Genomic DNA, 22,963 nt, shown 5'->3' with positions numbered 1-22,963 from the left:
CCCATTCCGCTCTGTCACTATGTCTAACGACTACTGAGGTCGCTGATATGGAGTACCTGGCAGTAGGTGTCAGCACAATGCACCTAATATGAAAAACGTATGTTTTTGGGGGTCTGGATAATTTTCGCAAAGCGTACTAGCTCAGGCAATGAACAATCTTCATCCCAGGCTTCCAACGTAGGAATGTCTTCACACAAAAGTTGAATGGCCGTCAGTATATTAGCCCCGTTGTGTGTTGTGAAACTCATTGCGTTTTCGAGAAGAACTTCGAAGCAATCCAGCAATAGAAGAATTTCCATCTTGAGGTTGGCCCCCAAGTGTTTATCGAATAGTTCGTCGATCCCCAGCGTCCTAACTACAATCTTCCCGTCCTTGACGTAGTGAATGTTTACTCCTAGAAAATATGGATAGTTTTTTCATGTTGCGTCGACTTTTAAAGAGACCAGTCTGCACTTCAGTTCCTGGATTAGTTTTGCTCTTACTGCGGCAGCAAGCTCCGGAATCAGTGGAGGAATGGTTGCCGAATTCACGACTACCCTGGAAAGTCACAGAATATCATTATTCTCTTTTTTCAAAAACTATTACCACAGAAAGCAAAAATAATAACTCTAGACTGTTAAAGAAACACTAAACTTTGCGCAATTTCCTTTGCAGAGCCTACGAAAACAACAAAATCGATGTTATCTACAGTACAGACGATTTCAGAGATCTGTGATATTAAAAAAATGCGTATAACAGATCTATTTAAAAAAAACTTTGACGTAGACTAGGTAAAATAATAATAATCGAAACAATAAATCAGATTATTTTATAAGAAGCAATCTTTTTAGACAGTTTTCTGAACCTTCTGTTGTGATATTTATAATATATACTGTAAATAAAGAATTTAGAAACAAAAGTTGTACAATGTTCATCATAAAAGAATACATAACTTTTATTCTTTACTTTTCCGTCTAGGACGAATACTTAACCAGGTATTAAACATTTTTACATTTCATACTTTTTCTGCAATAACATGTGAGTGTACGATATATTTTCAACCACGGGAATCGTTGGCCTTTACTATTTTCAACTAACATTGTGACGTGGTGGCTAGAGTGATTCATATTTTACGTCAGTTTGTACAATTTATTTGCAACAAAAGAATTATTTACTGATACTATGTACAATCACTTATACAAAAACATTAATACAATGCTAAGACTCCCCCAGATGGCACGCCCTTCCGTGTGAATGTACCTCACCTTACCTAGGACCACCTCACGATAACCAGCCTTGCAAATGCAAGCTCCCCGCCAATCCCGCGGTCGCTCCTAATGAGCAGGCACGAGCAACCCCCAAGAAGGAGACTTTCCATGCATGGCACTATGGCGACAGGCAACCATTGACAGCCGTGCATGGTGAAGACGCAATGATATTATAAGAGGGCTATTCGGAAAGTAAGGAACGGTAGGTCGCGAAATAGAAACCACAGTGAAAATTAAAACTGTTTTATTTGCAAGAGTTAGCTACAACTTCCTGCTACTTATCTCCATAGTCGCCTATCCCACTTAGAAGTTTGTCGTAGCGTGGTACCAACTTTCCAGTACCCTCGTTATAGAAGGCAGCCACCAGTGCTTACGGCCAATTCTCTCCGCTGGCCTACAGCTCGTTGTCTGTGCCGAAATGTTGTCTTCATAGCCAGCGGTTCATGTGAGTAGAGATGAAATTCAGAGAGAGAGAATTACGGGCTGTATTGTGGGTAATCAAACATTTCCAATTGAAAACGGTGCAGGAGCATCTTCATTGCCCCTACAGAATGCGGCTGAAAATTGTCTTGAAGAAGAAATCGCACAACAGTTACATAATGTTGGCTGCATAGCTTCAGGCGAAAGTTCTCACCAGGCCTTCGTACTTAGCTGGAGACACTATTGTTCTAGGTATATTTATGTGCTCCCTGTGTGCTCAGAACTAAAACGAAGGACGTAACGCGATCGACCGGTATACTAGAAACACTGCCCGACAGACCTGTGCAAGACTTCATCGGATTTTCACTGTGGTTTCCATTTCACGACCGATCGTTCCTTACTTTCCGAATAACCATTGTATTACGCCATGAACTCTGGCCACCACGCCGCCGCCTCCTCGCTCCAGACCCTTCACATGCCAATCCTTCGTGCGCTGACATTCACCGTTAGCCACGTTTGGTCTATGGAATGTATTGTCAACTGTTGCGACGCTACACATATAACAAGCAGAAATTACTCTCACTGAATACCGACGGTATAAAATCGTTCCAAATTGTTTTAATTGTTTGCGGAGTAAATTACGTCGACCAGTGTTTTACAAACATCCGCAATGTAGGCTAACATTACAATCATCAATATTTTATCTACATTTAATCAACCTTTTATACGGTCGACGGTATAAAGTTATTCCAATCTTAATGGTTTCTTTTTGCAATAACAAATGAATGTAGGGATAATTGCAACCGTGTGTCACGCCGGCTGTAACACAAATAAGCTATAGGCCACTAAATATCGACAAGCAGACGGTATTCAATCATGCACGGAAATCGGTTATGGGATGCACTGTCTGTAGGTGTTAGCATTTCAACTTCTGTAGGAAAAATGTAAAGATCTGCTTACCTATCTGGCATTGCTTCAATCATTGGTAATATGATTTTTTTGGAAGGCGTCATTGTCCAGAAGGATGCACGCGTGTCCTTGTTCCGTCACCAAACGCCGACACTGCGTTTCCAGCTGTGAGCCAGACATCTTGACGCCTTTCAGGACCCCTTCCTTGCGCACTTCTTGTTTGGAGGCTGGTTTTCCAATTTTTCTTGCAGCCTTTGAAAAGTGTCTTTGTTGCATCTTCGGATGTGTTTCGTGAGATTTCTACTGTGTCTTCCCCAGGAAAGCAAGGTTCGAATTAAACATCAATGACATACCATTTTTTCGGCAAAAAATTTCACTGATTGGAAGTGGTACGCTTTTAAATCCAGTAAACAAATATATTTCACTTACTTAGCCATATTCTTGCCACACATGTTCACAGTTAACAAATCCGCTTCGTTCGGATACGTCAAAAAGTGGTTCAAAGCGTGCAATACATGGCGAAAGAAGACTGTAAAAGCGGGATTTTCGATCAGTAATTTGGGATCATTTAGTTTTGTTTATATATGATAGATATAATCCTAACTAAGCGTCAGTTGATGACATTATGGCAAGATCGCGATGGGTGTGGGAGCGGGTCACCCACCCACGTGTAAGAAATATTCAAAATGAAGTTACAGGTAAGGAGGTGAAATTGGAGTATATGCTTGTTTGTACTGTACCTTGGACGAAAAAGCTCGTCAGCTGGCGAATTATAGGTGTGTTAAATGAACAGTTCGAAATAAATATGTCAGCTTCATATTCAAGGTACCCAGAGTAAGCTGACATTCTCTTTGAAACTAAGGTTTCCGTCAAACTTCGTAAAGGTTTCTGATTCCTTTATTACGAACCTATGAATAAAATCAAGTAATGTAAGTGCCATTCTGATGAGGTTAAGTGGCAATAGACTGTCGGTAACATCCTTAAAAAGTATTGCGTAGATGCGTAGAACTACCCACGTGGTATTCTTTCTAATAATGCAACAGGCGCACAAGTGTTAAGTTTCTAAAATCTGCTCTTTTTAATTCGAAAACGCTCTCCATTATGTTTGGACCCTACAGAGTAACAGCCGTGACAGTCTCTATACTGTGTTTACAGTAATTAAAAACAGTATAACAACAAATTTTGGCATACCTAAATGGGAACATTAAATTAGTTTTACGATCAGGCATTACGTTTGGGGCCGGCTCGATCAGATGCTGTATCTCATTTAATGTACAAATCAGGCCAGCATTATAATGGAGTAATGGGTGTAGAAATAAGTTTTATTCACCGGTACTCGGCAGGTACAGTCAGAAATCAAACACTTTGATTCGCCGAAACCTTCGTCATAATTGTACATTTCATGTACAGGATGAGATCTCTTCCTCCTTGCTGACGATGATTTTGCACGTGCATTAGCCATATCGATAACACAGATGAAAAAGTAAGCAAATAGATAAAGAATGACCGAATGGCGGATACGAGAAATGTTTCTGACCCCACACATCGATGTTACTCTCCAGCTAGCGACTGACATCTGACAGAGGACGCCCGGACGCTAAGGACTTTGAGTTGAGTGGGGCAACACTAATCCGCTAGGCAAGGAGGTAACGACACGCCGGAAACTGTCCCGAGTTGGGACCTGACGGAACCCGGTCGCCTGACACCTACACGGTCATACGTGTGCTGGCGAAGACGTTGATTGCTACTAATATTGTTCTTCATCAGACCCTCGCATTGCAACTCGTTATTACTAGGGCCCTAGGGAGGGAAATTATGTGCAATGAAAAACAGGAGAATACAGAAACATACATTCTCTTCAAAACCAGGATCTTGGTATTTAAAAACAAAAAACGCCTGTTAAATATTCATAAAATTCATTTATTATAAATCAGAATCTGCAGTACATTAGTCAACACATTATTCATCATTATATATCTACATAACTCATTTTCCATTGAAAGGTCTCTGTTGGATTCCTTTCATGTTTAATTTCTTAAATCTGTTGTCATTTATGGAGTAAATTCCTCTCCTAAATTTACTGTGGCGTTTCTGACTATCTGGGAGGAGACTGAGTAGTGGAACGTGTTACTTTTACACATAAACAAGAACGATCTGTCACACTACTACACTTTAAAACACAGTTTATATGTAATTCATGTCACACAGTCTCATACGGAACCTACATCCGCTTTCTGTTATATACTGTATATGATAAGATACTGTCATCCCCCTTCCCTTCTGTGTGAGAGGATGAATGATCAAATGTGTTTGTAGTTGCATGCTTGAGGGTAGCAGACAAGGCTGTCTGCTAGAGAACAGTAGGACCAACGTCGGAACAGGTAGCTACGCTTTCTTAAAGCAGAGAGGTTTCTATCCTTAGTATGGTTCTGTCCGTCCGTTGTCATGTTGGTATAGGAAGCTGCCCCTCTGGCCACTTCCGTTTGTCTTTGTGAGCCACCCTCAGGAAGCACGCTCGGTAGTAGGCAGTTGCTGTGGGACCGTGGCGAGCGTCTGAAGTGGTAAGATCTCCGGCTAAGCGCGTGTCTGCTAAGTCCGTAGTACAATGGATTTCTTAAGTTCAGCCTAACTGAAAACTTAATACCTTGATTTCAGATTTAGCTCTAAAATATCTAATGCTATCTTAAATTGCAGCGTAGTGTAATTCTCGTGTGAAGTTCATATTATTTTCCGGTTGTTGCTTTGTTACTACTTTGTGAGTAAAGTGGAACCACGTGTTGATCAGTAACTCTAACTAAGTTCATCAATCTTAAATGTGAATGCTTGTGTGATTATAACGTCTCGTCTTGACAATATTTTACAATATAACAACTTTTCTTTATGCTTTTCTTTATGTTCAACCCACGTGGAGTGTACTTTGCGAGACCAGTACCACGTGCTTATATAACTGTTTGACCCATCAGGTTAATAATAAGACGTTAGTAACCAGTTCAAGGTTTTTCTTTTGTCAATTGCTTTTCGATCGAATTTATTTTAATTATCAAAATTACTGTGGAGTTATACGCTTTCTGTAAACCAAGTTGACCACGTGGAGCATGTGGTGTAATCATCAAAGTAGCCTTCAGCTATTCCTTTTGGGAAGATTTTACAAAGAGTTAATATGAATTTAGTATACCAGTGTGTGGTAATTACATGACGGACAGGATTGTGTTACGAACGTAATTTCTTTGGGTGAAAACTGAATCTGTTGGTTGTGGTTAATTTCTCCTTGCTTATGTTTCAACGTTCTTTGGGTGTTGTTTTGTGAATGCAGGGTTGTATGCAGTCTCCCAATCTTGGCTCCATATTTGATGTGTTCCGTAAGATTAAAATCTCACATTTTTACAATCCTTAAACAAGGCACCAGCTCGGTTATAACTCACGTATAATATGCTGAAATTTCAATGAACAATTTTAAAATAAATTTCCAAATATAAACTGATTTCTTTCTTTTTATTTAAATTCTCCTTTATATATATATATATAGATATATTACCGGTTGTTGTATGACTGTAAAAGATTATAATCAATGTTAGTCTGTTTGGGAATTTGGTAAACTTAGACTAGATACCTGATGAAACAGTTGCTTAGTAATACAAGATTAACCTCCCCAGACAGCTCACAGCTTTTAACCCGCTTTTATTCTACTATTAGCACCCGATTTCAGCATAGCACAATTCATGTAGCAATATTACACCATTGTAATTGCAATGAATTGCTCCGTATTTCCATAAATTTTCTAGGAGTAAATACTTCGTATTATCCGAAAAAATTCAAATCCCGGCCGATCCAAATGGCATTTGTAGTGAACAAAACAGGTTCGCGGCATGTTTTCGCGGGATTCTCCTGTTTCCGCTGCCTTTATTTCATCAATTCTTTATCATCATATCATCATTTGTTCACCCCACCGTCTTCATTAGCCTTAGCGTTACAAGAACGCGTGGCGCATCTGGAAAACCGCATGGCGTGTGATTCCGAACTCGCCAATAGCACTAAAAATAGCCGTACGAACAGTGCAGAGAGGGACTCCGGCCACGAGGGAGATTTTGACGACAGGGAAGAATGTAATTTGAGGGGCAGACATGAGAAAAATAGAAACATTCAAGGGCCTCGACAGGAGGAAATGCCGGGATTTGATTTCAAACATTTCCTTACAGTAAGAAAGTTTGAGATATTCCGAAATTCGCAAAAAGGAATACATCCACGTGCATGGCTCGAGCAATTTGAGTTTTGTCTTCCCCCCGACTGGGCAAGTTCACATAAGATAGAATATATGTGTGGCTATTTGGAAGGCGAACCGGCGAGTCGCATGAGGTCGGCAGCGCGTCACTGCAACTCCACTCGGGAGTTTCGACAAGCCTTTCTCTCCGCCTATTGGTCGGAAGCGGCACAAGACAGGGTCAAACATGGCATAATTATGCTGCCAAATTTGAACCAGTCTGGTTTCGGCAGCCCTGCACGCCTATTCGACCACATGCTGCAGGCAAATCAATTTTTATACGACCCATACGGGCCTGCGGAACTAATTAGGATATGCATCACCAAATTGCCGATGCACTTGCGGCACGTCATTCTTGCGGGACGATGCAAAGAGGACGTAGAAACGTTTAAAACACTTCTCCAAGAGTTGGAATATAATACAGCAGAATGCCCGCCTAATCAGGCACAAAGTTATTACGGGGCACAGCAGCGCGACCGCAGTCGTGGCCGTATTACTAATCAACGGCGTGACTGGTCGTCGCGAAGCGAACGAAACAATAATCGGGACCGGCCGTATAGAAACTGGGGTAACAGTCGCGAACACAGGTGGAACAACAGAAATGATCGAGGACGTGGACAGAATCGTGAACGGAACAGTTACGGCAACCAGAATCGATACTACGGTGAACACGGTGGGAATAGGACTATAGGCGGAGCACCTCATGATGTTGAAATTCGGCCAGCTAACCCTAGACATAATCCAGCAAATGGAAATGAACAAAACCGGCAATGACAAACGATCAGCGCAGAAGGCGCCCAATCGGAACCAATGAACGACATGGCAAAGGAGTGCATACGGTATATAGAGAGGGAAGATATTAGAGAGGATTTGTTGCAAGAAACTACGAGTGCTAAAATTTCGGGAATAAATCCAGTCGTGACAGTTGCAGTAAACGAAATATGTTTTAAGTGTGTCATTGACACTGGAAGCCCTTTCTCGATAGTAAGCGAGGCAGCATTTCAAAAATGCGAAGGGACAGGGACTTGGCCCGTTTTTCAAGTGCGAGGAATAAAGGTGAAGGGCGCAATCTACGGTAAGAGCATAGAAATCCGAAGGCAAACTCGGCTTAATTTTACCTGCCAAGGAAGAGAGTTTGAGTACAACTTCTTTGTGCTCCCAATGCTGAATGTGGCAATGATTTTAGGAAATGACTTCATGAATGCCCACCATGCAGTAATTGACATGGGTGGAGGAGTAATGACAGTTCAAGTTGGGGATCAGCCAATGAATTTAGTATTTGATGAATGCATATTACGTGCAGAGTCAGAAATTAGTTGCCTAAAATTTCAAGCTCAAACCGAGTCGCAACCCAGACTGGAGCTACTCGTGAACTATGTAAGTGAGTCGTGCTCTACGTCTGGTGAGCAGGGGAAAGATGTTGCTTTTGCTGATGCACTGAGAAAGAGCATCGCGGGTGTCAGAACCACGGACAGGGAAAAGGAGAAATTGTATTGCCTACTTAGGAATCATGAACGGGTATTTTCTGAGACTCCGGGGGCTATTAAGGGTTTTACGTACCAATTCAGAGTACGTGACCATCAGAAGTTTTCTGTTAGACCATACCCTATTCCCGTGGCGTATAAAGCCCAGGTGGAGAAGGAAATAAACAAGATGTTAGAACAAGGAATAATTGAGCGGGCAGTAAGCTCGTAAACTCACCCTTGCTTGTCGTGCCAAAACGCGACAACTCAGTTCGTTTGGTGCTAGACTCGAGACAGATAAACACAATTATTATGTCGGAAACGGACAGGCCTGAGAGCCTTGAGGAACTCTTACAACGTTTCCACGGGGTAAAGGTACTATCATCTGTCGACCTCCGTTCGAGTTTTTGGCAAATCGTGCTACACCCATCTTGCAGATTATATACAGCGTTCCTGTGTTACGGAAATTGTTTCCAATTCCGGCGTCTCCCGTTCGGACTAAACGTCTCATCAGCTGCTTTTATAAGGGGATTAAATAGCATTTTACCTGATGATTTGAAACAGCGAGTGACAATTTACGTGGATGACATATTAATTGCGGAAAAGTCGTGGGAGGACCATAATGACGTTTTGAACAGACTACTGGATGTTTTTGAGAAGGCAGGTGTAACAGTCAACTTAGATAAGTCACAGTTCGGACGAGAGAACATAAAATTCTTAGGCCATATTGTCTCAGCAAATGGAATACAACCTGACCCGGAGAAAATTGCGGCGATAGCGGAGTGTGCAATGCCGACAAATAAAAAACAGTTGCGAGCATTCTTAGGCCTGTGTAATTTTTATAAGCGATTTATAAATTTTAGTGTACTTGGTACACCCCGTCTATGTGGTCTAACAGGGAAGAACGCTTTGTGGGTCTGGGATCAAGAGGCACAGGATGAATTTTATAAATTGAAAAAGGCATTGGTAGAGGCTCCCATCCTCATGCATCCCGACCTGACACAAGAATTCTGTTTAATGACGGACAGTTCCTTGTCAGGATTAGGTGCGGTACTGTTTAAAACGGAAGGAAATGATGATATTACAACTTGGAAAACAATCCCGTTTGGGAGCAGGGTGCTCTGTCGATGTGAAAAAAATTATTCCGTGACAGAACTCGAAGCACTCGCGATAGTTTGGGCATTCTCAAAATTTAGGTATTTCTTATTTGGGAGGACCACCAGGGTGTACACTGACCACTGTGCACTCCAATTTCTTATGAGCACAAAAATCACGCATGGGAGATTAGGACGCTGGGCACTATACCTACAGGAATATAACTTCACTGTAGAATACATTCCTGGACAGAAAAATGTAATTGCTGACTCTTTATAGCGCATTCCTATAGGTTTGGTTCACACAGAAGAAAGGGAACTCGGTGAAAATAATTTTAGCATCCTATACTTACAGAATGTAGCGTTCGAGAATTTTGTTACCACCTCTTTAGGAAGTATAGCGGACGAACAGGATAAGGACGCAGTATTGAAAGATATAAAGAAGAAGTGGGAGGACAAGGAGAATGTAGGAATAGGCCAGTACTACTTAGTGCGCAATAGAATGTTATTCAAGAAACGAGCCCCGGACGACTCCAGATGGGTGTTGGTGATTCCGGAGGAACTCGTAAACAAAATTATATGGTACATACATTTGAGTTATGGTCACTTTGGAGCACAGAAATGTTGTGAAAAACTGAAAGAGACATGCTATTTTAATAACATGCTACGGCGTATTCGTGGTGTACTTAGAGTGTGCGGACCTTGTCAGCGAGCAAAGGCGGCCACAGTGACTTATGCTGCATCATTGCACCCGATAATACCAAGCAAACTTTGTGACCTCGCGGCCGTGGATCTATTTGGGCCACTAATACGATCTAAAGCAGGTTTTGCATATGTTTTCGTAGCGGTAGAGCTAACCTCCAAGTTTGTGTGTCTGACTCCGTTGAAGCGAGCCACAGGAAGGGCAGTGGCAACTGCATTTGCAAAGCAGTTTCTGCATGAAGTTGGGAGCGTGAAAAGGGTTATCTCGGATAATGGACCACAATTTAGATCGCAATACTGGCAGCGGATGCTTCGAAGAAAAAGAATTAAACCTATATATATATATATATATATATATATATATATATATATATCTTTCACCCCAGCTCGAACCCCAGTGAGCGTATTATGCGTGAATTAGGAAAATTATGTAGGTTATACTGCAGTCGTGATCACCGATCGTGGGACATACACCTAAAAGGATTTCAGAACATAATTAATGAGTTGCCTAATACGTCAACAAAGCTTCCGCCAATCACTGTGCTAAAAAACAAGGAGCCCCCAAGCAAAATCAAAGAGGTGGTGCCTTGGCCACTAGAGCCGAGACTACGCCGGAACGTAATTGTTGACTTAGCTTTACGCAACATCAAGCGTGCAGCAGAAGCCAGAGTCAAGGCGTATAAGAAACACGTGAGAAAAACAGTGTTTCATGTAGGACAAAAAGTTCTTATCAGATCACACAAGCTGTCTAACAAACGGTCAGGTGTCTGCAAGAAATTTTTTAATCTCTTTAACGGCCCGTATCGGATAAGGAAGATTCCCCATGAAAACGCCATAGAAGTGGAAACTCTTCGATCGAAGAAATCAAAAGGACTACACCATGTGTCAAACGTAAAACCATACATTGAGTAGAAAGGGCAGTGGGGAGTAGAGAGGACGGTGAAGAGAATGAATTGATTAGTTTAAATTTGTGACGCATGCATTTTGAATAATATGTTGGTAAAAATAATGATAAAGATGTTTCTATGTGATTGATTGAAGTGATGTATTTAATTTTTTTTCTGTCCTTGTGCAATTAGGATTTAGGTTGGTTCAAATGTGAAGATAAAAGGTTTCCTTGTGAACGAGTGAAATGCTGTTTATGTTTTTTTTTGTGTAAATTGAAAAGAGTCGCTCCTGAGAGAACCAAGATCTGTGTTGAATTAATGCAAAACTCAGGGGAATATCCGATCTGTGGGTATTATGGGTCTGGCAAACCCAGGTCCCCAGCTGTTAGTAGCCTTGTTTCCGATTTTCTGCTTTCAGTGCTACTATCTATCTATTACTATTCTATATCTGTCAGTATAAATGAGGATCTCTTACTATAGTATGCGTGCTGTATGAATATTTTAAGACAAGGGAACTCTGAGAAAGGTATGAGTAAATCTGGAATCTTGAAAACAGGACGCGATAATACGATTGTTTAACCATTGGCTTCCCAATATGCGATGATATGTTAATATTGATGATATATGTCTTTTTTGTTCTTTATAGCTGAGTACGGAAAGTGCTGTGTGTGGATTTCGTAAGTAGATTGATTCCCTTCAAGGTGAAAGAAGAATTGTGGTTTGTGTAATTTACGTCGCCCTGAAATACTATTGTGGCAGTCAAATACGAGCAGTTTTCCAGCAAATGGAGAATGGAACGGAAATGTGGATCCTTTTTGTAGTCTTCACTGATGTTGAGCCAGAGCCTAAAAAAATTATTCTGCGTTAATACTTGTCCTAGAAAAGCGGCGTTTATGTATTTTTGCTGATGCTGTGAGCATTACAGCTTACCGTTTTCGCTGGTGCGGGATGCACTGCAGCCTATATGATGTGTACTGAGGAAATTTCCCTCTTGAAGGTAGAGGATGATTAAATAATTTTGATTATGGGAACGAAGGAAAGCTTGGTTTAAGGTAATAAGGATGAAGCAAAACATTTGTCATTTAAACTGCAGGAGGATTCGGATCTTTTGTGTCTGTTGTAAGTTCAATATGTTAAGATGATACTGTTTTACAGAATAGAGGTGACCACAATTTTGCCATTCATGAGAAATGAATCCAGAATAACCACCACAGGCGAAATAACTGATTTGGAAGCGAAAGGTAACTTAAAGAAGGAACGAAATCGCAACGAAATGGGTAAGAAAATGTAGTATAACCTGTATAATTAAAATATTTGTATCCTTCTCAGAGCCATCTGTGTGATTAATTCTTGTGATAACGTAATTTTAGATGAAATTTTCTTACTGTTTTATGTGTGAATATATGAGTATGATAAATGTATAATTGCGAGTCTCTTTTCAGGTGTGCGAACTGGTATAAATGTTTTGGTGTGTAAATAACCATTGTTCTTTTTACTGTGTATGTTTAAGGAAAGTTTCTCCATATTTATCATGTGACAAGACGTATGCCGCGAGCGTCAAGAAGAGGACGAATTAGAACAATGTTGTAGTGGTATATACACGGTGTTGAAATAGCATTGAAGTAGCTTATTGGCTTAACTAGTAGTGGATAGAAGTAGAATATTGAGTAATGCATGTTTATGGGTAGTTAGTTTGTAGAATAGACAACAGGTGTGCATGTATGTGTGTGTAAATAACATGTGAACCCTATGCTGTCCTGACCTATACTTGCACAAGGCATAATCCTATTCATTTTAGTGAATTAATAAGTAGCATTGGATTTATTAAAACGTAAGTGAACCACATTAGTGATGTGGATTTAAATATTATATTGTCAGTTCATTTAATTTTTTATTTTTTTTACATTGTAAAGTCATTTCACTTTTATTTTTTTTACATTGTCAAGACATTTAAATTTTATTTTATATTGTCGATTCATCTAATTATTTTTATTAAAAAAAATAAATAAAAAAAAATTAAGTCTCACTTTGTTCTTAAAACTTGTGAAAGACAATACTAAGTGGTATTATGTATGACATTGTGTAATCACATAACTACGATAAAAAAAATTTTCTGTGAATGCAGTTGAGAACGTGAAAGCGAACCGGCAAAACTCTTAAGAGACAGCGGGAGCAGCCGGACTAGTTGTAAACTGGCGGGTTTCCCAGCGGGGGACGCTGTCAGCCAGGCCACTTCGGGAGCGCGGCCGACAACAAAAGAAGGTACGCGGCAAACACTTTCCCTTGTGCCTGGAGCTAATGGGCGGCCGCCCCGGGCGACCCTTCCTCGAGGCGATGACCTGAGATGGGCGAGCGGTCCACCGCGCGGAAATCCATCTGCTGGCAACGCACCACACGCACGCGACCGTGACGAGACGGCCGCGGAGAAACAACACAAGGGGCGTTTTTTTTTTTTTAACAAGAGGTGTAGCCCCTCCACGCCCACACCGGCATGATGGCCAACACAAAAGGTCTACTGCCATCTCTGCATAAGGGTTAGTATTCACTAAAGTGAGGTGTCGCAGGATGTGGGTACTGCGATGTTTGCGTACGTCTGGTTAGGATTAACCATTAATACGCGCTCATCTGGAGATAGATTGGTCGAAATCTGACGAAGGGTAGCGGTTTGAAGGGCAGAGGAAAAAAAGTGCCAAGGCAAGAGCCAAGGGAAAAAAACCTCTGCGAAAGTTAGGTCGGGCGGCAAGAGCAGTAGCGGTTGTCTTGCTGCCTGCGATAGGTTGTGCAAGGATAGGCTTTGTTAGTAGTGGGTATCATGCATGTCGATACCTTGACGTTGTGCGTTTGTGCTGCTCGGCGGCTGGCGCTGGGTGCTGGTACAGAGTCCTCGTTCAGCGTCCTGCAACCTGCAACAGTTATGTTTGTTATCGGTCTTGTGTCCGATAGGTCATATACCGGAGGCACAGTGTGAGGGAGTGTTGGGAGATTGTTTGTGCGTCTGTGGGCGAGCTCGTCGGTGTCCCTGCTGTGGCCTGTTGGTCGGCTCTAATAGTAGCTGGTAGTTGCCAGTCAGTATTGCTGATATGCAGGGGCTTACCGACGTTTGTCGCTGTTTGCGTATGTTAGTTTACCATAGGTGGTTATGCCCTAGCTAGCAGTGTCTTTGGTCGCTTGTGTTTCCACCTGTGGTTGTGATCGTAGTTTCCCAGAGTGAGGATGAAAGGATTGTTCGAGTGTCTCGAGTTCCTGTATAGTCGTGTGGCGTGTTTCTTGAATACTTCCTTGAGGGTATCAAGGCGGTATTCATGGTGAAGATCCACGGTGCGTGTGTAGCGTGGAGCATTGCTAATGATTCGTAGCACTTTGTTCTGTATGATCTGCAGGCAGCGCAGTCGTGTGGGAGCTGCATATCCCCAGACGGGAGCTGCGTACGTCATCAGAGGTCTAATCAGTGTCGTGTATAAGGACCTCGACACCCTCCTATTCAGTGTGCTTTCCCTGTTGAGCATTGGGTAGAGCTGTTTGAGCCTCGCGTGCGCTCGGTTGGCAACGTATTCGATGTGGTCCCCCCATGTAAGTTTCCGGTCCAGCCAGACACCAAGGTATCTGACTTTCTCTCGGAAACGTATTGGGCGTGTATGTAGTGTTATCGGTCTACAGTGTTGGTGTTTGCGCAGTAGTTTCGGTCTGCGTGTGAACAGAACTGCTTCGCACTTGTCGACGTTTACTTTAATACGCCATCGCTCCAGCCAAGGCTCAGCTGTTCTGAGTGCTGTCTGTATTCGTGAGTTGATGTTCGACGGTTTCCAGTCTTGCGCGAGGATGGCTGTTTCATCCGCGTAGACGGCTAACGTCGTGTTTCGTGTCGCTGGGTAGTCATTAATGTACAGGTTAAACAAGATGGGCCCCAGAATGCTTCCTTGGGGTACTCCAGCTTGGATACCGTGTTGTGTTGATTGTTTATCCTGCACGCTAGTGTTGAAACATCTGTTCGTGAGATATGAGTGTATGAGACGTACGAGTCCGTCTGGGAAGCCAGCTTCGCTTAGTTTGCGTATGAGTCGGTTGTGCCAGAGACGATCGAAAGCCTTTTCGATGTCTAGGAACACGGCCCCTGTGGCTTTGTTCATGTTGTAGCCGTGTGTTATATGTTCGACTACGCGAAGGAGTTGTTGTGTTGTCGAGTGGTGATTCCTAAAGCCGAATTGCTCCGGTCTTAGGGTGTCGTTGGCGATGCAATGCCTAGTGATACGTTTTAGTATTACCTTCTCAACAATCTTGCTGAGCGAGCACAGCAGACTGATGGGTCGGTAATTTTGTGGGAGGGAGTGGTCTTTCCCTGGCTTCCTGAACATCAGGACCTTGGCCGCCTTCCAATAGTCAGGGAAGTGTTGGTGTGTCAGGATGGCATTCGTTAGGTGTGTGAGGTATTCTACGGCTTTATCCGTGAACTCCTGGAGGACACGGTTTTGAATGCCATCAGGCCCAGGGGCTTTTCTAGCGTTGGTGTGCTTGATAGCCCATGTGACTTCATTTGTGCTAGCACGTCTGATTTCGTCGCGCGAGGGCTGGGCTACAAGTCGTGTAACCTCCTGGTCCGTTTCAAGTGTGAATGCTGGGTCTGAAGGAACCAGATTCGGCATGAAGGACGCTGCAAGTGTTGTGGCCATAAGCTCTGCCTTCTCCGTCGCGGAGTAGGCTGGGCCGTCTGGTCCTTGTAACGTGGGAATGTAATGTTTCTCCCTGGTGAAGTGTCTGGCCAGCTGCCACACGCCAGGACGTGTGGTATCCAGCCGAGCGAGTTTCTGTCCCCATTGTTCGTTTCTGAATGTTTGGATTTTATTCCGTATTATGCCCTGGAGTCTGTTGACGTGCAGTTTATAGAACGGGCGCCTGGTACGCTGCCAGTATCTCCTGAGGCGGTTCCTCATCGAGATAAGGCCCAGGATTTCCTGGGGCAGGGCCGTCGAGTGTTGTCTTGGTGTTGTAAATGGAATGGCGTCAGTCATTGCGTCTTGGACGGCAGTTGTGAGAGCCTCCACAGCCTCATCGATTTGCTGTGTGTTGTTAATTTCGTGGGTGTCAGGAATGCGACTATCAAGCGTTTCCTTGAACAGTGTCCAGTTCGCACGCTTGTAGTTAAGCATCCTGCGTGGTTCGATGTCCTGCAGTGTCTCTTCCATGTGCAGTATTACAGGCATGTGGTCTGAGTCCAGATCGTTTTCAACCGTTAGGTTGAGTGTGCATGTGATGCCCTTTATGAGGGCTATGTCTAACACGTCTGGCCTATGTCGGGCCTGTGTAGGCACGAACGTGGGAACGTCCGGCCCAAGTATAATGTAGTTTCGGCCTAGTGCGTGTTCGTACAGTTTCTTGCCGTTGGAGGTTCGTATTCGTGAGTTCCAATCGGGGTGTTTTGCGTTGAGGTCTCCAGCGGCTATTACCCGCGGTGCCATGTTGAGTACTGTGCTGATATCGCGTGTTACTATGTTTTAGGAGGATTGTATAGCGATACCAGTGTGGTGTTGGCTCCGTTGAACTTGACCCTAACGGCCGTAGCCTCTAGTCTTTCAAGTGCTGGGAGCTCGATGTTCGTGTGGTCTATGTCTCTGTGTATAATGATTGCCGTGCCGCCTCCCCTCCTGCCATCCGCTCGGTCGGTACGATAGACGCAATAACCTGGGAGGTTTAGTTGTTTGCGAGGCGTAAGCAGTGTTTCGTTCACAAGAGCGATTCGGATACCCTTTCGCTCCATGAGCGCGGCCATCTCGGCTTTTTTGTTTGCGATCCCGTTGGCATTCCAAAACAGGATCTGTGTGATTGTGTTTAAGTCTGCGTTTCGGGGCTGGTGTGGTGTATTATCCATGTAGTAGTGTAAAGAGCGGTGTGATAGTGGCTTGGAAGCTAGTCCAGTTGAGCGTACCCGACATGAACTGCATGAAGAGTTGTGAGACATACCCCATAATCTTCGTGACTATTTCGGTGGTCGTGCGTCCGGGGAATAATGTTTCCATTATTCTCTGGAATGTTGTTGTGATGTTGGTCATGTCGGCCTGGGAGTTGTTGGTCGTGTTAGCGGCCGCTTGTTCCAGTGTTGGCGTTTGGTGAGGGCTGGCCTGCGAGTCGGTTGTTCGTGTGGCAGTTGTGGGCGCCTGTGTATTTTCTGAGGTGAGTGGGTGTGTTATGTGGGTTGTTGAGTTGGTGTCCGGGATGTGTTCGTGGGTGTTGGTGTTCTGTTGGCTGTGTACTTGTTGTGGTGCGGTCGTGTTCCTCGTGCTGCGGCTGTTTCTCCTTCTCCTCCTCCTCTGGCGCTGTGGTTGTCCCTGTGTGGGTGCGTTTTCTGTAGCCTGTGGTGGGCTGCAGTTCGCGATCTCAGGGGGTAGGGTGGTGTTGTTGCTTGTTTCGTGTGGTGTGCCCGGTGCGGGTGTGGTGTCATTTGTTGTGCTTGTCTGTTGTGTGTTTGTTGCTGGGGGTGTTTGCTGAGCGTGTTCTGAGCTCTGGGACTCCTCTGACCGTCCCGCGCTGCTGGAGCTGCCAGCGACCGCTCCAGCGAAGGATATTCCACTTCTTACTGGGCGCGGGGGCGGTTTTGGAACTGTGATGGCGGTTGGTTTCGCATGTTTCGCGATTTTGCGTCTCAGAGCTGCTTTGTATGCAATGCACCCTCTGTAGTTTGCCGGATGGGCAGCACCACAGTTGGCGCACTTGCGAGGTGCTGTATTGGGGAGTTTGCAGCGTTGGGTTGTGTGACCGCCAGCGCAAATGCGGCAGCGGGGTGCGAGACCGCATCTGATACCCACGTGCGCATAGCGCTGGCAGTTGTGGCATTGTTGGGGGGTGCGCGGCGTGTTGTACACCTCTACATTAACGACCATGTGAAGAAATAATTTTAACTTCAGCAGGTCGCGGATTTGGCCGTGTCGGCCAGCTCCGCCATGTAGTTATGTGACGGTCTCGCTGTGCCGAACTCTGACATCCGGTTTACCCGAATGCACTCCCACCCGAGAGCAGAGAGTTCGTTGTGTACCGTGTCGGTCGGGGTTCGTGAGTCTATCCCCTTAATCACGTACTGTTGTGTTTTTTCCAAGACTGTCCTGTACGTGAAGTGTTCTACCTTCCTTTCTTTGAGAAAGTCCAGTAGATTCGTGTAGTCTGCCTTGTTCGCCACGTACAGTGCGGCGTGTTCCCCGGTGAGCTTAGAGTAGTATGTTGTGGGGCTGTGCTTATTGTTAAATTCTTTGTTTAGGAGACTTAGGTCTCCATAGTTGTGAATGATGACCGGTGGGAAGCCAGCCGCGGTGTTGTTTGTGTTCTGCGTAGCTGCGTGTATGTTTGTGGTTGCTGCAGTCGCAGGGTTGTTTGTGTTGGTCCCTGTGTTGTTATTGTTTGTTCGCGGCGTGGATGGTGTTGGCAGCAGCGCTCGGCCGTTGCCTCGTGAGTTTGTGGGCTCACTTGTTTGCGTAGTTGGCTGCTGTTTGCGCCTTGGGCCGACCTGCTGCCACGGCCCGTCTTCATCTGTGTTTGTTGTGTCCTCTGTCGGCTCTGGATCCGGTTCCGTCGGTGCCTGGGCCGCCAGAGGTGAAATAGGGGGCATGTCCTTCTGTTGTTCAGCAGGTGCCTGTGTGTGTGGTGTGGGTGTTTCTGTTTCTTGTGTTTTCGCTGCCCATCAGCTCTGCGATCAGCTCCAGCTGTTCCGCGATCTGCTGGTCCTTCAGGGCAACCTGCTCCTGGAAGGTGGACAGTGGGACGGAAATGATGGCGGGAGTAGCCGACATTACCGCCTCTTGCGCTGCAGCTTTGCTGCGGGTGAGTGGTGGGGAAGCACAGGAAAGATCGGACATCTTCGCTGTTTCAGGAGTAATTATTTATTTGGATAGGGAAGGATGGAACACGACAATTTTGCTCTTTTTAAGGAGCGACAATAATGCTTTTTAGCGAAAGCGCTGTGTACCTTGTTCCTACAGAAGAGGGGTGTCCCTACGACCTATCTGCGCTGAGTGCAATGCGCGGCGCAAGAGAGCGCGGGTTAAAGAGAGCGGCCTACAGTGCGCGGGGTTATCCGACGTGAACGGGCCCCTGACACTGAGATTACCCTACCAAAGAACGGGAGAGTCCCGCTGGGGAGATTTGCAACCGAAGTTGCAGGAAGTGGAGCCGAAGCTCTTGCCACTTAGCGCCCGAGAGCGTTAAGCAGCTTGCGCGGGTTCGTGCCGCTCAGAAGAGCGTCACTGGCAGCTACGCCAGTTGTAGCTTATTAGAGACCACTCCAAGGAGCTATCCGCGGGCAGCTACGCCAGGTGCAGAGAGCAGCGTTCCGCTCGGGTCGGCTGCTCGACTGCTCTGCACACAAGGGGCGTGGAGCCTTTTGACACATACTGTCCAGAGAAACTTGCAGACGTCAACGACGCCTATCGACATTTCCTGACGGATGCCTACTGTCAAGCGACAGTAAATCATGGTTCGATGTTCTCTGGTCGCTAAGGGTGGCACAAAAGAAGAGCCATTAAGTGTCATCCTTGCCCAGGAATATCAACCTGGCGTGTCAATCGAGGATACCGCACGAATTTGACAACACAAACATGGAACCAAATCGAGATGTACGTGACACAGACCACCAAGAGAAACTTCATGAGAGGGCAGAGACGGCGGGATTGCACGCAACAGATGGACAAAAAAATCCCTACTGACAGCTGCGGCGACGAACCCCCTCCCCCACCCCTTATACTGTGCCTCGGAACAGTGGAACTAGTGAGTGTATCAGTGAACAGTGATTATACGGTTCTTAGTTCAATGCATATACGTGTGTTTCTGTCACAGAAACTTTGACTCGTGTGTTTGGCAGGGATTCGATTTATTGGTGTTTATTAGACTGACTCTTGTATTTTGCAGGTGTTCTATTTTTGTTTTTTTTTTCAGACTGTGACTCGTATTTTGCAGGTGTTCTATTTATTAATTTTTTTTTAGACTTTGACTCTCGTATTTTGCAGGTGTTCTATTTATTGTTTATTTTAGACTTTGACTCTTGTATTTTGCAGGTGTTTTATTTATTGGTGTTTATTATTAGATATTGACTATTGTACTGTTTTATTGATCAATGTTTGTTCTTGTGTGATGTATTACATTTGTGTTATTTTGTTTCGTAAATTCATTCATGTGGCATTGCTTCGTTTATCAGTCAGATTGCTATTCATTCTCATTGGACTGTGATCGGTTAGCCTTTGCATGGGGCATATTTATAGTGAGGAGCCCCTTAAGGGTAACAATCACATAATTAATTGTATTTTCAGTAGCATGACACAGTGCTCATTGTTTGCTAACTAACTGAAATATAGTAGAGTGATTAAATTAATGCCACATAGTTATGTTAATTCTACAAATTATTAGTTTTATAAGATATAGAATTTTTTTTGCGATAACCACTTTGTAAAACATGTTTTTTTTCTTATCAATCTTTGCTTTTGCGGATTGTGCATTGTAATGTTCTGCTTTATAATACTGATGTTATTTCATGTTCTTTTTTAATTGCTGTGGCACCTTTGCTATTTTCATATATTTTGCTTGTTAATAAACAGTCATAAATTTGCCTGTGATCAGTTGGCTCTTGCAATGTGCAAATACTGGTGAACTCCATAAGGGTAACAACCAGAAATTGTTTTCATATTAATGACACAGGAACCATTGTTTTTACTTGCTGACCGAATTAGGTCTACACTATCTTTTAAATAGGTGTCACAGATTGTGTTCTTTTTTTTCAGTTTGAAATTAGTAGATTTTAAAGATTTGTTGAAATTATTGTGTTTTAGCAAGTAGCTGGTGACCTTTTGCCTTTTTTTTTTTTTTTACATTTTTGGTTTAAGTAGGGTGTGAGAAGCCTGCTTGGGAATGTCCTAGCATGGCCAGAAAATTCCCTGCACAGACTTTTCCCGGAGCGTTGGGGTTATGAAAGGTCTCTGTTGGATTCCTTTCATGTTTAATTTCTTAAATCTGTTGTCATTTATGGAGTAAATTCCTCTCCTAAATTTACTGTGGCGTTTCTGACTATCTGGGAGGAGACTGAGTAGTGGAACGTGTTACTTTTACACATAAACAAGAACGATCTGTCACACTACTACACTTTAAAACACAGTTTATATGTAATTCATGTCACACAGTCTCATACGGAACCTACATCCGCTTTCTGTTATATACTGTATATGATAAGATACTGTCATCCCCCTTCCCTTCTGTGTGAGAGGATGAATGATCAAATGTGTTTGTAGTTGCATGCTTGAGGGTAGCAGACAAGGCTGTCTGCTAGAGAACAGTAGGACCAACGTCGGAACAGGTAGCTACGCTTTCTTAAAGCAGAGAGGTTTCTATCCTTAGTATGGTTCTGTCCGTCCGTTGTCATGTTGGTATAGGAAGCTGCCCCTCTGGCCACTTCCGTTTGTCTTTGTGAGCCACCCTCAGGAAGCACGCTCGGTAGTAGGCAGTTGCTGTGGGACCGTGGCGAGCGTCTGAAGTGGTAAGATCTCCGGCTAAGCGCGTGTCTGCTAAGTCCGTAGTACAATGGATTTCTTAAGTTCAGCCTAACTGAAAACTTAATACCTTGATTTCAGATTTAGCTCTAAAATATCTAATGCTATCTTAAATTGCAGCGTAGTGTAATTCTCGTGTGAAGTTCATATTATTTTCCGGTTGTTGCTTTGTTACTACTTTGTGAGTAAAGTGGAACCACGTGTTGATCAGTAACTCTAACTAAGTTCATCAATCTTAAATGTGAATGCTTGTGTGATTATAACGTCTCGTCTTGACAATATTTTACAATATAACAACTTTTCTTTATGCTTTTCTTTATGTTCAACCCACGTGGAGTGTACTTTGCGAGACCAGTACCACGTGCTTATATAACTGTTTGACCCATCAGGTTAATAATAAGACGTTAGTAACCAGTTCAAGGTTTTTCTTTTGTCAATTGCTTTTCGATCGAATTTATTTTAATTATCAAAATTACTGTGGAGTTATACGCTTTCTGTAAACCAAGTTGACCACGTGGAGCATGTGGTGTAATCATCAAAGTAGCCTTCAGCTATTCCTTTTGGGAAGATTTTACAAAGAGTTAATATGAATTTAGTATACCAGTGTGTGGTAATTACATGACGGACAGGATTGTGTTACGAACGTAATTTCTTTGGGTGAAAACTGAATCTGTTGGTTGTGGTTAATTTCTCCTTGCTTATGTTTCAACGTTCTTTGGGTGTTGTTTTGTGAATGCAGGGTTGTATGCAGTCTCCCAATCTTGGCTCCATATTTGATGTGTTCCGTAAGATTAAAATCTCACATTTTTACAATCCTTAAACAAGGCACCAGCTCGGTTATAACTCACGTATAATATGCTGAAATTTCAATGAACAATTTTAAAATAAATTTCCAAATATAAACTGATTTCTTTCTTTTTATTTAAATTCTCCTTTATATATATATATATAGATATATTACCGGTTGTTGTATGACTGTAAAAGATTATAATCAATGTTAGTCTGTTTGGGAATTTGGTAAACTTAGACTAGATACCTGATGAAACAGTTGCTTAGTAATACAAGATTAACCTCCCCAGACAGCTCACAGCTTTTAACCCGCTTTTATTCTACTATTAGCACCCGATTTCAGCATAGCACAATTCATGTAGCAATATTACACCATTGTAATTGCAATGAATTGCTCCGTATTTCCATAAATTTTCTAGGAGTAAATACTTCGTATTATCCGAAAAAATTCAAATCCCGGCCGATCCAAATGGCATTTGTAGTGAACAAAACAGGTTCGCGGCATGTTTTCGCGGGATTCTCCTGTTTCCGCTGCCTTTATTTCATCAATTCTTTATCATCATATCATCATTTGTTCACCCCACCGTCTTCATTAGCCTTAGCAGCAAAAATGTGGGACGTTCAACTAAAAAATAAGTCAGCAAAAATATTTTTTATCGATGAAAAAGTCCTTTCAACAC

General features: G+C 43.4%; 1 protein-coding gene across 1 annotated transcript in view; it reads right to left on the bottom strand.

Annotated features, from left to right (window-relative positions):
- The window catches only part of LOC126470929 (uncharacterized), an 82,786-nt gene that overhangs the window by 5,274 nt on the left and 54,549 nt on the right, over positions 1-22,963 (bottom strand). The gene's annotated exons all lie outside the window — the stretch shown is intronic.

Source organism: Schistocerca serialis, chromosome 3, assembly GCF_023864345.2.
Source record: "Schistocerca serialis cubense isolate TAMUIC-IGC-003099 chromosome 3, iqSchSeri2.2, whole genome shotgun sequence".
In the NCBI taxonomy this organism is placed as follows: Eukaryota; Metazoa; Arthropoda; class Insecta; order Orthoptera; family Acrididae; genus Schistocerca; species Schistocerca serialis.
Note: the sequence above shows the minus strand (reverse complement) of the source record. Positions and strands in the feature narration are given on the sequence as shown.